Source organism: Ambystoma mexicanum, chromosome 1p, assembly GCF_040938575.1.
Source record: "Ambystoma mexicanum isolate Mex_15411 chromosome 1p, UKY_AmexF1_1, whole genome shotgun sequence".
NCBI classification, from domain to species: domain Eukaryota; kingdom Metazoa; phylum Chordata; class Amphibia; order Caudata; family Ambystomatidae; genus Ambystoma; species Ambystoma mexicanum.
In genome coordinates, this window is record NC_090921.1 from 1031728686 (window position 1) to 1031741996 (window position 13311).

At 52.5% G+C, this 13311-nt stretch overlaps 1 long non-coding RNA gene across 1 annotated transcript; it reads right to left on the reverse strand.

Moving 5' to 3' along the window:
- Nucleotides 1-232: 232 nt before the first annotated feature.
- LOC138447690 (uncharacterized) lies at nt 233-12420 on the reverse strand. The gene is made up of 2 exons (XR_011259926.1): nt 5943-12420; nt 233-2349 (listed from the first exon to the last, which is right to left on the reverse strand). It is a non-coding gene; the product is annotated as an uncharacterized lncRNA (long non-coding RNA).
- Nucleotides 12421-13311: the final 891 nt, after the last annotated feature.

The following is a 13311-nucleotide window of genomic DNA, read 5'->3' on the forward strand; positions in this document are numbered from 1 at the left end:
CACACTTTCTAAGTTCAATTCTAACACAGAGACGCTATTGGGCACACTTTCTAAGTTCAACTTTAATACAGTGGCGCTGTTAGGGCACGCTCAATGGTGTAAGGAATGCCTTCTAGATTCAACTCTAATAGAGTGACGGTATTGTGCACATTTTCTAAGTTCATCTCTCACACAGTGACGCTATTGGGCACACTTTCTAAGTTCAAAACGCTGACACATTGACGCTATTGGGCACACTTTCGAAGTTCAACTTTAATACAGTGGTGCTGTTGGTGCACGCTCAATGGTGTAGGGAATGCCTTCTAGATTTAATTATAACCCAGTGAAGCTAATGGGCACATTTCTATGTTCATCTCTAACACAGAGACGCTGTTAGGCATACTTTCTAAGATCAACTCTAACACAGTGATGCTATTGGGCACACTTCTAATTTCAAATTCTAACACAGTGACGCTATTGGGCACACTTCTAAGTTCAACTCTAACACAGTGACGCTATTGGCACATTTCTAAGTTTAAACTCTAACACAGTGACGCTATTGGGCACACTTCTAAGTTTAAACTCTAACACAGCAACACTACTGGCACACTTCAGACTACCCTGTGTGACACACCTGTAAGACATGAATGTATGATTAATGAAATACTGCACAGCACCATAGTATGCATCTGGCATGTAACACCATCACTGATGCCCTGCATCTCTTCTACCCCCCAGGCACCGATGGAGAAGATGCTAGCCAAGACACCACCACGAGGGCATTCACGTCCTAGTCACAGGAAAGGCCAACTGACACCACCATCTCCGGGTCAGCCTCGCAGCCCAACCCTACAGCCAGTGCGCCTGACACCATCACCACCCAGCTGCCCACACCCACACCATTGGAAGGGGAGGCCCTAGAAGCACCGGCCACCACTGAAGATGACTTTGAGGACAATGTGGACCAGGAAGGAGTCACGGATGTGGCTTGTCCAGGCACCCCAAGCCCCTCGTCCACCCCCCTGCCCCAAACTCGGCCCTCACCCACCTACAGCAGTGCTGATCCCTGCCTGCACGTCTCTGACCTGAGCCCCTTCTCTGAGAACAGCACTGCAGGTGCAGGCCCCGTGACCGCACCACCCACCACTCCTGCTCCCACCAACAGCCTTGAGTCATGGCTGGTGAGGGTGGAGGCCCGACATGAGTCGATGTTGGAGCTCCTGCGGCAATACATAGAGGATGGCGAGGACACCAGGCAGGAGATAGCCACAGCCATAGCGGGGACCACAGCCGCCATTGAAGCCAACACAGCAGCAGTCAATGCCTCAACATTGCTGATGAGGGACTGTCTGGGGGCTATCACCCAGGTACTAACATCAATCCTGCTGCACATGCAGCGGCCACGACTAGCAGCAGGCGTGGAAATGCCCACTGACTCCTCATCAGCCACCACACCTGCTTCCTCTGTCCCCACCAGCCCTGTGCGTCCTACCAGAAGGTTGAAATGCAGCCACTGCAAAGCAAGAAGTCCCGCAAATAGTGTGGGAGGACTTTGGGAGTGGCTCACATGGTGTTGGGGGTGAATGGGAGCATTTGGGGGAGTTTACTGTGGGGGTTTGCAGTTTACTGGGGGGGTAGTAGTTTACTGGGAGGGTTTGTAGTTTACTGGGGGGGTTTGTAGTTCACTGGGGGGGTTTATAGTTTACTGGGGGGTTTGTAGTTCACTGGGGGGGTTTGTAGTTTACTGGGGGGGTTTGTAGTTCACTGGGGTTTTGGGGGTGGGGGTTGTCACATATTAGCAGTTTGAACCAATACACCCGTTGCGAAAAAAACACATTCAATGCCTGGACATTGTTCATTTCGTGTATATCCATTTAATTATTTACGGTGTTCAGTGCCCAACTCCCAACATTCCCTGTGAGCATGTCCACATGGACCCAGTGTGTCACTGACACATGTCTATCATAGACCCTGTGGTTCAAAAGTATTTGTAAATCAGTGATTGGCGTACTGCATGGCCATCCTGTGCATCACGTACTGGCAGGGGTGCTGCTTCACCTCTGTCTCCATACTCATCATCCTCACCCGGTGCATGCATGTCAATGTCAGGTGGCAGTGGTACATTTCTCTGGATGCACATGTTGTGCAGCATGACACAGGCCATGGTGATCTTTGCCAACTTCTCAGGCCTATAAAGGAGTGCTCCACCAGACCTGCTTAGGCAGCGGAACCGCGCCTTCAATAGGCCAAAGGTCTGCTCAGTCACAACACGGGTACGGGTGTGAACCCGATTGTACTCCTCTTCATGGCTGTTCTGCGGGTACCGCACAGGGGTAAGTAGCCACGGCCTCAAGGGATATCCTCCATCACCTGCAAGCAAATACAAATAGGTGTGTGTCACTCTGAGCTGCCACCTTCAGGCAGCACAGTCATGGCCGCAGCTATTTCGTGTGGACATGCACATGTCCCTGTACGTATGCACAAATGTTATCTAGATGCATACTATACTGCTATGAGGTGTGGTAGTCTGGATGGCGTTCAATAGATGATCCAGGTTGAGATGATGCATGCTGAGGTGGATGTACTGTGGTTGTACGACAATGTTTAGCCTCCCAATTATGCTGCGTATTCTACACTGTGCATGGTCACACTAGCCACATTGGCACAGTAGCGATCTTGTTTATTCATGCATTGCTTGACATACACATGGTGGTCAGGTTATGTGTGCGTCTCACATGTGGGCATTGATATGCGTTAATGGTCAGATGTGTGCCAATGATGTGTCATTTTGGGGTTGGGAGGTTCAGGTCAGGTGTCATTAGCTCTGCGTGCATTCTCCAATCACTGTCCGTTCCCACCCAGGTGGGTATGCATCCCCCCCATTCCCACCCTGGTGGGGTATGCACCCCCCCCATTCCCACCCAGGTGGGGTATGCACCCCCCCCATTCCCACCCAGGTGGGGTATGCATCCCCCCATTCCCACCCAGGTGGGGTATGCATTGCAACGCATCCCTACCCCATTGCACTGCCATGGCCCACTCAGGCAACTCACCAAGCAGCCAGGCACGTGGTCCAGCATGTCGCTCCATGTGAACCGTAGTTCAAGTCAGTAAAGAGAGAGAGTGTCGTAAAGTGCGTGGGTGCACCGGGTATGTGTGCAGCTGGTGTGGTTGTTGCATGATAGCTGCTTCTTAGCGGTAGGTGTGGTGCTGAGGAAATCAGTTGGATGTGTTCAGTCTGGAGGGTGGACACCCAGAAAGAGTCCTGGCTGCGTTAGGTCTGAGGAGACGCATAAGCTAGCTGGGGTGTGCTCAACTAGTTGTGTTTTATTAGAATGATGGGTAGTTTGAGGGGTCATGGTAGTATGAGAACAGCTATACCGAATGTGTCATAGTATTGCTGTGTTCTAGTTGAATGATGGTGTATATGATAGAGTAAGCATAGTAGTGTGATATGGTGGTAATCAGTAAAGTGCATGCGGCCAGGCATATCCAAAGATACTGGGAATACCTTCTAGATTCTACTTTAACACAGTAATGCTTTTAGGTATGCTTTTAAGTTTAATTTTAACACAGTCAGGCTAATTAGGGCACACTCAATGATGTTGGGAGTACCTTCTAGATTCAATTATAACACAGTAACGCTATTAGGCATACTTTCTGAATTCAACACTAGCACAATGACGATATTATGGAATGCTCGATGTTGGGGATGTCTTCTAGATTCAACTTTAACAGTAACGCTTATCAGGCATACTTTCTAAGTTGAATTCTAACACAGTGACGCTGTTAGGCATACTTTCGAAGTTCAACTCTAACCCAATGACGCTGTTGGGCATATTTACTAAGTTCAATTCTAACACAGAGACGCTGTTGGGCACACTTTCTAAGTTCAACTCTAACCCAATGACGCTATTGGGCACACTTTCTAAGTTCAACTTTAATAAAGTGGCGCTGTTAGGGCACGCTCAATGGTGTAAGGAATGCCTTCTAGATTCAACTCTAATAGAGTGACGCTATTGTGCACATTTTCTAAGTTCATCTCTCACACAGTGGTGCTATTGGGCACACTTTCTAAGTTCAAACGCTGACACGTTGACGCTATTGGGCACACTTTCTAAGTTCAACTTTAATACAGTGGTGCTGTTGGTGCACGCTCAATGGTGTAGGGAATGCCTTCTAGATTTAATTCTAACACAGTGACGTTATTGGGCACATTTCTATGTTCAACTCTAACACAGAGACGCTGTTAGGCATACTTTCTAAGATCAACTCTAACACAGTGATGCTATTGGGCACACTTCTAATTTCAAATTCTAACACAGTGACGCTATTGGGCACACTTCTAAGTTCAACTCTAAAACAGTGACGCTATTGGCACATTTCTAAGTTTAAACTCTAACACAGTGACGCTATTGGGCACACTTCTAAGTTTAAACTCTAACACAGCAACGCTACTGGCACACTTCTAAATTCAAACTCTAACACAGTGACACTATTGGGTACACTTCTAAGTTCAACTCTAACACAGAGACGCTATTGGGCACACTTCTAAGTTCAACTCTAACACAGTGACGCTAATGGGCACACTTCTAAGTTCAACTCTAACACAGTGACGCTATTGGGTACACTTCTAATTTCAAATTCTAACACAGTGACGATATTGGGCACATTTCTAAGTTCAACTCTAACACAGTGACGCTATTGGGCACACTTCTAAGTTCAACTCTAACACAGTGACGCTATTGGGTACACTTCTAATTTCAAGTTCTAACACAGTGACGCTATTGAGCACACTTCTAAGTTCAACTCTAACACAGTGAAAGTATTTGGCACACTTGTAAGTTCAACCCTATCCCAGTGACGGTTTTGGGCACACTTCTAAGTTCAAATTCTAACACAGTGACGGTATTGGGCACACTTCTAAGTTCAACTATAACACAGTGACGCTATTGGGCACACTTCTAAGTTCAAATTCTAACACAGTGACGCTATTGGGCACACTTCTAAGTTCAACTCTAACACAGTGACGCTATTGGGCATACTTCTAAATTCAAATTCTAGCACAGTGACGCTATTGAGCACACTTCTAAGTTCAAACTCTAACACAATGACGCTGTTAGGCATACTTTCTAAGTTCAACTCTAACACAGTGACGCTATTGAGCACACTTCTAAGTTCAAACTCTAACACAATGACGCTGTTAGGCATACTTTCTAAGTTCAACTCTAACACTGTGACGCTATTGGGCACACTTCTAAGTTCAACTCTAACATAGTGAAAGTATTGGGCAATCTTCTAAGTTCAACTCTATCAAAGTGACGGTTTTGGGCACACTTCTAAGTTCAAATTCTAACACAGTGACGCTATTGGGCACACTTCTAAGTTCAACTATAACACAATGATGCTGTTAGGCATACTTTCTAAGTTCAACTGTAACACAGTAACGCTATTGGCACACTTCTAAGTTCAATTCTAACACAGTGACGCTATTGGACACACTTCTAAGTTCAACTCTAACCCAGTGACAGTATTGGGCACACTTCTAAGTTCAAATTCTAACACAGTGACGCTATTGGGCAAACTTCTAAGTTCAACTCTAACACAGTGACAGTATTGGGCACACTTCTAAGTTCAACTCTAACACATTGACGCTATTGGGTACACTTCTAATTTCAAATTCTAACACAGTGACGCTATTGGGCATAATTCTAAGTTCAACTCTAACACAGTGACCCTATTGGGCACACGTCTAAATTCAACTTTAATAGATTGGCGCTGTTGGGGCATGCTCAATGGTGCAGGGAATGCCTTATAGATTCAACTCTGGCACAGTGACGCTAATAGGGTGTGGATAATCATTGGGCATTAGTATGTGACTGATGTAACACATTATGTCTTTTAATTATGAGTGGTAGGTCTTTCTGGCGTGAAGTAATTGCTTCAGTAATTGCCACACTTACGTTTCGGTCGGTGCTGGTTGGCGGCAGGCTACGGCTTCTTGCTTCTCCGCGAATACCTGCAGATACGATCTGGAGCCGCCCTTTGCCTTGGGCCCTTAGCCACAGGGGCTGCCAGGCAGAGGGTTGCCCTGGGAAGGCCAGTTAAGGCCATCTATTGATCTAATCAGGGTAAGTGTTGGGATGGGAGGTGGGAGGGAGGGAGGGGAAGGTAGGGGAGCTGGAGCTCAGAACAAGGGCTGGGGGGCACATATGATTGTAGGGACAGCAGAAATTGAGGCCCAGGGGGCCCAGGCACATTTGCACTCACCTGCATCGCCATCCAAACCACAGGCAAGCAGGGAGCAGTGCCAGAATACAGCCTTTGCTACACAACAAAATCAACCAATCACGACAGAGTGGAGTCGGGCTGGGAGGCGGGAGGGAGGGAGGGGAAGGAAGGGGAGCTGGAGCTCGGAACAAGGGCTGGGGGGGCAAACATGATATAGGGACAGCAGAAATTGAGGCCCAGGCACATGTGCACTCACCTGCATCGCCATCCAAAACACAGGGAAGCAGAGAACACTGTCAGAATACAGCCTTTGCTACACAACCAAATCAACCAATCACAACATAGTGGGGGCGGGCTGGGAGGTGGGAGATCTGGGAATGAAGGGGAGCTGGAGCTCGGAACAAGGGCTGGGGGGCACACATGATTGTAGGGACAGCAGAAATCGAGGCACAGGGGGCCCAGGCACATGTGCAATCACCTGCATCGCCATCCAAAAAACAGGCGAGCAGTGTCGGAATACAGCCTTTGCTAAAAAACTAAATCAACCAATCAAAAAAGAGTGGGGTGGACTGGGAGAAGGGAGGGAGGGGAAGGAAGGGGAGCTGGAGCTCAGAACAAGGGCTGGGGGGCACACATGATTGTAGGGACAGCAGAAATTGAGGCCCAGGGGGCCCAGGGGGCCCAGGCACATGTGCACTCACCTGCATCGCCATCCAAAAAACAGTCGAGCAGGGAGCAGTGCCAGAATACAGCCTTTGCTACACAACCAAATCAACCAATCACAACAGAGTGGGGGCGGGCTGCGAGGTGGGAGGGAGGGAGGGGAAGGAAGGGGAGCTGGAGCTCAGAACAAGGGCTGGGGGGCACACATGATTGTAGGGACAGCAGAAATTGAGGACCAGGGGGCCCAGGGGGCCCAGGCACATGTGCACTCACCTGCATCGCCATCCAAAAAACAGGCGAGCAGGGAGCAGTGCCAGAATACAGCCTTTGCTACACAACAAAATCAACCAATCACGACAGAGTGGAGTCGGGCTGGGAGGCGGGAGGGAGGGAGGGGAAGGAAGGGGAGCTTGAGCTCGGAACAAGGGCTGGGGGGTCAAACATGATATAGGGACAGCAGAAATTGAGGCCCAGGCACATGTGCACTCACCTGCATCGCCATCCAAAACACAGGCGTGTAGAGAACAGTGTCAGAATACAGCCTTTGCTACACAACCAAATCAACCAATCACAACATAGTGGGGGCGGGCTGGGAGGTGGGAGATCTGGGAATGAAGGGGAGCTGGAGCTCGGAACAAGGGCTGGGGGGCACACATAATTGTAGGGACAGCAGAAATCGAGGCACAGGGGGCCCAGGCACATGTGCACTCACCTGCATCGCCATCCAAAAAACAGGCGAGCAATGCCGGAATACAGCCTTTGCTAAAAAACTAAATCAACCAATCAAAAAAGAGTGGGGTGGACTGGGAGAAGGGAGGGAGGGGAAGGAAGGGGAGCTGGAGCTCAGAACAAGGGCTGGGGGGCACACATGATTGTAGGGACAGCAGAAATTGAGGCCCAGGGGGCCCAGGGGGCCCAGGCACATGTGCACTCACCTGCATCGCCATCCAAAAAACAGGCGAGCAGGGAGCAGTGCCAGAATACAGCCTTTGCTACACAACCAAATCAACCAATCACAACAGAGTGGGGGCGGGCTGCGAGGTGGGAGGGAGGGAGGGGAAGGAAGGGGAGCTGGAGCTCAGAACAAGGGCTGGGGGGCACACATGATTGTAAGGACCGCAGAAATCGAGGCCCAGGAGGTCTAGGCACATGAGCACTCACCTGCATCGCCTTCCAAAAAACAGGCGAGCAGGGAGCAGTGCCGGAATACAGCCTTTGCTACACAACCAAATCAACCAATCACAGCAGAGTGGGGGTGGGCTGGGATGCGGGAGGGAGGGAGGGGAAGGAAGGAAGGGGAGCTGGAGCTCGGAACAAGAGCTGGGGGGCACACATGATTGTAGAGACAGCAGAAACTGGGGCCCAGGGGGCCCAGGCACATTTGCACTCACCTGCCTCGCCATCCAAAACACAGGCGAGCAGGGAGCAGTGCCAGAATACAGCCTTTGCTACGCAACAAAATCAACCAATCACAAAAGAGTGGGGTCGGGCTGGGAGGCAGGAGGGAGGGAGGGGAAGGAAGGGGAGCTGGAGCTCGGAACAAGGGCTGGGGGGCACACATGATTGTAGGGACAGCAGAAATTGAGGCCCAGGCACATGTGCACTAACCTGCATCGCCAACAAAAACACAGGCGAGCAGGGAGCAGTGCCAGAATACAGCCTTTGCTACACAACCAAATCAACCAATCACAACAGAGTGGGGGCGGGCTGGGAGGTGGGAGGGTGGGGAAGGAAGGGGAGCTGGAGCTTGGAACAAGGGCTGGGGGCACACATGATTGTAGGAACAGCAGAAATCTAGGCCCAGGGGGCCCAGGCACATGTGCACTCACCTGCATCGCCATCCAAAACACAGGCGAGCAGGGAACAGTGCCAGAATACAGTCTTTGCTACACAACAAAATCAACCAATCACAACAGAGTGGGGTTGGGCTGGGAGGCGCAGGAAGGGGAGCTGGAGCTCGGAACAAGGGCTGGGGGCACACATGATTGTAGGGACCACAGAAATCGAGGCCCAGGGGGCCCAGGCACTTGTGCACTCACCTGCATCGCCATCCAAAAAACAGGCGAGCAGGGAGCAGTGCTGGAATACAGCCTTTGCTACACAACCAAATCCACCAATCACAGCAGAGTGGGGGTGGGCTGGGATGCGGGAGGGAGGGAGGGGAAGGAAGGAAGGGGAGCTGGATCTCGAAACAAGAGCTGGGGGGCACACATGATTGTAGAGACAGCAGAAATTGAGGCCCAGGGGGCCCAGGCACATTTGCACTCACCTGCATCGCCATCCAAAACACAGGCAAGCAGGGAGCAGTGCCAGAATACAGCCTTTGCTACACAACCAAATAAACCAATCACAACAGAGTGGGGGCGGGCTGGGAGGTGGGAGGATGGGGAAGGAAGGGGAGCTGGAGCTCGGAACAAGGGCTGGGGGGCACACATGATTGTAGGGACAGCAGAAAACGAGGCCCAGGCACATGTGCACTCACCTGCATCGCCATCCAAAAAACAGGCGAGCAGGGAGCAGTGCCAGAATACAGCCTTTGCTACACAACAAAATCAACCAATCACGACAGAGTGGAGTCGGGCTGGGAGGCGGGAGGGAGGGAGGGGAAGGAAGGGGAGCTTGAGCTCGGAACAAGGGCTGGGGGGGCAAACATGATATAGGGACAGCAGAAATTGAGGCCCAGGCACATGTGCACTCACCTGCATCGCCATCCAAAACACAGGCGTGCAGAGAACAGTGTCAGAATACAGCCTTTGCTACACAACCAAATCAACCAATCACAACATAGTGGGGGCGGGCTGGGAGGTGGGAGATCTGGGAATGAAGGGGAGCTGGAGCTCGGAACAAGGGCTGGGGGGCACACATGATTGTAGGGACAGCAGAAATCGAGGCACAGGGGGCCCAGGCACATGTGCACTCACCTGCATCGCCATCCAAAAAACAGGCGAGCAGTGCCGGAATACAGCCTTTGCTAAAAAACTAAATCAACCAATCAAAAAAGAGTGGGGTGGACTGGGAGAAGGGAGGGAGGGGAAGGAAGGGGAGCTGGAGCTCAGAACAAGGGCTGGGGGGCACACATGATTGTAGGGACAGCAGAAATTGAGGCCCAGGGGGCCCAGGGGGCCCAGGCACATGTGCACTCACCTGCATCGCCATCCAAAAAACAGGCGAGCAGGGAGCAGTGCCAGAATACAGCCTTTGCTACACAACCAAATCAACCAATCACAGCAGAGTGGGGGTGGGCTGGGATGCGGGAGGGAGGGAGGGGAAGGAAGGAAGGGGAGCTGGATCTCGAAACAAGAGCTGGGGGGAACACATGATTGTAGAGACAGCAGAAATTGAGGCCCAGGGGGCCCAGGCACATTTGCACTCACCTGCATCGCCATCCAAAACACAGGCAAGCAGGGAGCAGTGCCAGAATACAGCCTTTGCTACACAACCAAATAAACCAATCACAACAGAGTGGGGGCGGGCTGGGAGGTGGGAGGATGGGGAAGGAAGGGGAGCTGGAGCTCGGAACAAGGGCTGGGGGGCACACATGATTGTAGGGACAGCAGAAAACGAGGCCCAGGCACATGTGCACTCACCTGCATCGCCATCCAAAAAACACGCGAGCAGGGAGCAGTGCCGGAATACAGCCTTTGCTACACAACCAAATCAACCAGTCACAACAGAGTGGGGGCGGACTGGGAGGTGGGAAGGAGGGAGGGGAAGGAAGGGGAGCTGGAGCTCGGAACAAGGGCTGGGGGGCACACATGATTGTAGGGACAGCAGAAATCGAGGCCCAGGCACATGTGCACTCACCTGCATTGCCATACAAAAAACAGGCGAGCAGGGAGCAGTGCCGTAATACAGCCTTTGCTACACAACCAAATCAACCAATCACAACAGAGTGGGGGCGGGCTGGGAGGTGGGAGCTTGGGGAAGGAAGGGGAATTGGAGCTCGGAACAAGGCTGGGGGGCACGCATGATTGTAGGGACAGCAGAAATCGAGGCCCAGGGCGCCCAGGCACATGTGCACTCACCTGCATCGCCATCCAAAAAACATGCGAGCAGGGAGCAGTGCCGGAATACAGCCTTTGCTAAAAAACTAAATCAACCAATCAAAAAAGAGTGTGGGCGGGCTGGGAGGCGGGAGGGAGGGGGAGGAAGGGGCGCTGGAGCTCGGAACAAGGGCTGGGGAGCACACATGATTGTAAGGACCACAGAAATCGAGGCCCAGGAGGCCCAGGCACATGTGCACTCACCTGCATCGCCATCCAAAAAACAGGCGAGCAGGGAGCAGTGCCAGAATACAGCCTTTGCTACACAACAAAATCAACCAATCACAACAGAGTGGGGTTGGGCTGGGAGGCGGGAGGGAGGGAGGGGCAGGAAGGGGAGCTGGAGCTCGGAACAAGGGCTGGGGGCACACATGATTGTAGGGACCACAGAAATCGAGGCCCAGGGGGCCCAGGCACTTGTGCACTCACCTGCATCGCCATCCAAAAAACAGGCGAGCAGGGAGCAGTGCTGGAATACAGCCTTTGCTACACAACCAAATCCACCAATCACAGCAGAGTGGGGGTGGGCTGGGATGCGGGAGGGAGGGAGGGGAAGGAAGGAAGGGGAGCTGGATCTCGAAACAAGAGCTGGGGGGCACACATGATTGTAGAGACAGCAGAAATTGAGGCCCAGGGGGCCCAGGCACATTTGCACTCACCTGCATCGCCATCCAAAACACAGGCAAGCAGGGAGCAGTGCCAGAATACAGCCTTTGCTACACAACCAAATAAACCAATCACAACAGAGTGGGGGCGGGCTGGGAGGTGGGAGGATGGGGAAGGAAGGGGAGCTGGAGCTCGGAACAAGGGCTGGGGGGCACACATGATTGTAGGGACAGCAGAAAACGAGGCCCAGGCACATGTGCACTCACCTGCATCGCCATCCAAAAAACAGGCGAGCAGGGAGCAGTGCCGGAATACAGCCTTTGCTACACAACCAAATCAACCAGTCACAACAGAGTGGGGGCGGACTGGGAGGTGGGAAGGAGGGAGGGGAAGGAAGGGGAGCTGGAGCTCGGAACAAGGGCTGGGGGGCACACATGATTGTAGGGACAGCAGAAATCGAGGCCCAGGCACATGTGCACTCACCTGCATTGCCATACAAAAAACAGGCGAGCAGGGAGCAGTGCCGTAATACAGCCTTTGCTACACAACCAAATCAACCAATCACAACAGAGTGGGGGCGGGCTGGGAGGTGGGAGCTTGGGGAAGGAAGGGGAATTGGAGCTCGGAACAAGGCTGGGGGGCACGCATGATTGTAGGGACAGCAGAAATCGAGGCCCAGGGCGCCCAGGCACATGTGCACTCACCTGCATCGCCATCCAAAAAACATGCGAGCAGGGAGCAGTGCCGGAATACAGCCTTTGCTAAAAAACTAAATCAACCAATCAAAAAAGAGTGTGGGCGGGCTGGGAGGCGGGAGGGAGGGGAAGGAAGGGGCGCTGGAGCTCGGAACAAGGGCTGGGGAGCACACATGATTGTAAGGACCACAGAAATCGAGGCCCAGGAGGCCCAGGCACATGTGCACTCACCTGCATCGCCATCCAAAAAACAGGCGAGCAGGGAGCAGTGCCAGAATACAGCCTTTGCTACACAACCAAATCAACCAATCACAACAGAGTGGGGGCGGGCTGCGAGGTGGGAGGGAGGGAGGGGAAGGAAGGGGAGCTGGAGCTCGGAACAAGGGCTGGGGGGCACACATGATTGTAAGGACCGCAGAAATCGAGGCCCAGGAGGTCTAGGCACATGAGCACTCACCTGCATCGCCTTCCAAAAAACAGGCGAGCAGGGAGCAGTGCCGGAATACAGCCTTTGCTACACAACCAAATCAACCAATCACAGCAGAGTGGGGGTGGGCTGGGATGCGGGAGGGAGGGAGGGGAAGGAAGGAAGGGGAGTTGGAGCTCGGAACAAGAGCTGGGGGGCACACATGATTGTAGAGACAGCAGAAACTGAGGCCCAGGGGGCCCAGGCACATTTGCACTCACCTGCATCGCCATCCAAAACACAGGCGAGCAGGGAGCAGTGCCAGTATACAGCCTTTGCTACGCAACAAAATCAACCAATCACAAAAGAGTGGGGTCGGGCTGGGAGGCAGAAGGGAGGGAGGGGAAGGAAGGGGAGCTGGAGCTCGGAACAAGGGCTGGGGGGCACACATGATTGTAGGGACAGCAGAAATTGAGGCCCAGGCACATGTGCACTATCCTGCATCGCCAACCAAAACACAGGCGAGCAGGGAGCAGTGCCGGAATACAGCCTTTGCTACACAACCAAATCAACCAATCACAACATAGTGGGGGCGGGCTGGGAGGCGGGAGGCAGGGAGGTGAAGCAAGGAGAGCTGGAGCTCGGAACAACGGCTGGGGGGCACACATGATTGTAGGGACAGCAGAAA